The following is a 3154-nucleotide window of genomic DNA, read 5'->3' as shown; positions in this document are numbered from 1 at the left end:
GAAACGTCCCTCGAATATGAAAGAGAGGCATTGAACCTATAGTATTTCATAGGGACCCAATTTCAGTGTTAATTCGTCATTGTGCGGGATCGACGGATGCAATAAAGAAGCAATAGTGCATCCGAAAAGAGATACTCGCGCCCAATATAAGATCCTGTCGTTGCCATAGAAAAGTTCCTCGATTTAGAAGGAGATGGCATAGATCCTATAGTATTTCATAGCAATGCAATTTCTGTGTTAATTCGTCATTGTGAGTAATTGTCGGATGCAATAAAGAAGAAATAGTGCACCTGAAAAGAGATACTCGTTTCCCAATATAAGATCCTTTCCTTGCCATAGAAATGTTCCTCGATATAGAAACAGAAGGCACAGAAACTGTTGTATTTCATAGTTACGCAATTTCTATGTTAATTCGTAATTGTGAGGATCGACGGATGCAATAAAGAAGGAACAGTCTACCCGAAAAGAGATACTCGTCCCCCAATAAAAGATCCTGTCGTTGCCATAGAAACATTAATCGATTAGAAAGAGAAGGCATAAAACATACAGTATTTCATAGCGACGCAATTTCTTTGTTAATTCGTCATTGTGAGGGATCGACGGATGCAATAAAGAAGTAATAGTGCATCCCAAAAGAGATTCTCGCCTACGAATAGAATATCCTATCGTTGGCATAGAAACGTTTCTCGATTTAGTAAGAGAAATCATAGAACTATAGTACCTTATAGCAACACAATTTCTGTGTTAATTCGTAATTGTGAGGATCGACAGATGCAATAAACAAGGAATAGTGCACCCGAAAAGAGATACTCGTCCTTCAATAAAAGAACATGTCGTTGCCATAGAAACGTTCCTCGATTTAGAAAGAGAAGGCAGAGAACATATAGTACTTCATATCGACGCAATTTCTGTGTTAATTCGTCATTGTGAGGGATTGACGGATGCAATAAAGGACGAATAGTGCACCCGAAAAGAAATACTCGCCTCCCAATAGAAGATCCTGTCATTGCCGTAGAAACGTTTCTCGATTTAGTAAGAGAAGGCATAGAATCTATAGTACTTCATAGCGACGCAATTTCTGTGTTAATTCGTCATTGTGAGGGATCGACGTATGCAATAAAGAAGGAATAGTGCATCCGAAAAGAGATATTGGCCTCCCAATAGAAGATCCTTTCGTTGCCATGGAAACGTTCCTCGATTTAGAAAGAGCAGGCAGAGAACCTATAGTACTTCATAGCGACGCAATTTCTGTGTTAATTCGTAATTGTGAGGAGCGACGGATGCAATAAAGAAGGAATAGTGCGCCCGAAAAGAGATAATCGCCTCACAATATAAGATCCTGTCGTTGACATAGAAGCGACCCTCGATTTAGACAGAGAAGGAATATAACCTATAGTATTTCATAGCGACGCAATTTCTGTGTTAATTCGTCATTGTGAGGAATCGACGGATGCAATAAAAGAGGAATAGTGCATCCGAAGAGTGATAATCGCCTCCCAATAGAAGATCCTGTCGTTGCCATAGAAACGTCCCTCGAATAAGAAAGAGAAGGCATAGAACCTATAGTAATTCGTAGCAACGGAAATTCTGTGTTAATTCGTCATTGTGAGTAATTGTCGAATGCAATAAAGAAGGAATAGTGCAACCGAAAAGAGATACTCCCCTCCCATTATAAGATACTTTCCTTGCCATAGACCGATCCTCGATTTAGAAACAGAAGGCATAGAACATGTTGTATTTCATAGCGACACAATTTCTGCGTTAATTCGTCATTGTGAGGGATCGACGGATGCAATTAAGAAGGAATAGAGCAGTCGAAAAGAGATACTCGCCTCCCAACAGAAGATCCTGTCATTGCCATAGAAACGTTCCTCGATATAGAAACAGAAATCGTAGAACATATAGTATTTCATAGCGACGCAATTTCTGTGTTAATTCGTCATTGTGAGGGATCGACGGATGCAATAAAGAAGGAATAGTGCATCCGAAAAGAGATACTCGCGTTCCAATAGAACATCTTGTCGTTGCCATAGAACCGTTTCTCGGTTTAGTAAGAGAAGGCATAGAAATTATAGTATTTCATAGCGATGCAATTTCAGTGTTAATTCGTCATTGTCAGGGATCGACGGATGTAATAAAGAATGAATAGTGTATCCGAAAGGAGAAACTTGCCTCCCAATAGAAGATCCTGTCGTTGCCATAGAAACGTTTCTCGATTTAGTAAGAGAAGTCATAGAAACTATAGTACTTTACAGCGACGCAATTTCTGTGTTACTTGTGATTGTGAGGGATCGACGGATACAATAAAGAAGGAATAGTGCATCCGAATAGAGGTACTCGCCTCCCAATTTAAGATCCTTTCGTTGCCATGGAAACGTTCCTCGATTTAGAAAGAGAAGTTAGAGAACATATAGTACTTCATAGCGACGCAATTTCTGTGTTAATTCGTAATTTTGAGGATCGACGGATGCAATAAAGGAGGAATAGTGCATTCGAAAAGAGATACTCGCCTCCCTATAGAAGATCCTGTCGTTGCCATAGTAACGTCCCTCGAATAAGAAAGAGAACGCATAGAACCTATAGTTTTTCATAGCAACGCAATTTCTGTGTTAGTTCGTCATTGTGAGTAATCGTCGGATGCAATAAAGAAGGAATAGTGCATCCGAAAAGAGATACTCGCCAGCCAATATAAGATCCTTTCCTTGCCATAGAAACGATCCTCGATTTAGAAACAGAAGGCATAGAACCTGTTGTATTTCATAGCGACTCAATTTCTGCATTAATTCGTCATTGTGAGGGATCGACGGATGCAATTAAGAAGGAATAGAGCAGTCGAAAAGAGATACTCGCCTCCCAATAGAAGATCCCATAGTTGTTATTGAAACGTTCCTCGATTTTGAAAGAGAAGGGATAGAACCTATAGTATTTCATACCGACGCAATTTCTGTGTTAATTCGTCATTGTGAGGGATCGACGGATGCAACAAAGAAAGAATTGAGCATCCGAAAGGAGATACTCGCCCCCCAATAGAAGATCCTGTCGTCGTCATAGAAACGTTCCTCGATTTAGAAAGAGAAGGCATAGAACTTATCGTATTTCGTAGCGACGCAATTTCTGTGTTAATTCGTCATTGTGAGGGATCGACGGATGCAAT

This window comes from Schistocerca cancellata, unplaced genomic scaffold, assembly GCF_023864275.1.
Source record: "Schistocerca cancellata isolate TAMUIC-IGC-003103 unplaced genomic scaffold, iqSchCanc2.1 HiC_scaffold_1100, whole genome shotgun sequence".
Lineage (NCBI taxonomy): Eukaryota > Metazoa > Arthropoda > Insecta > Orthoptera > Acrididae > Schistocerca > Schistocerca cancellata.
Note: the sequence above shows the minus strand (reverse complement) of the source record.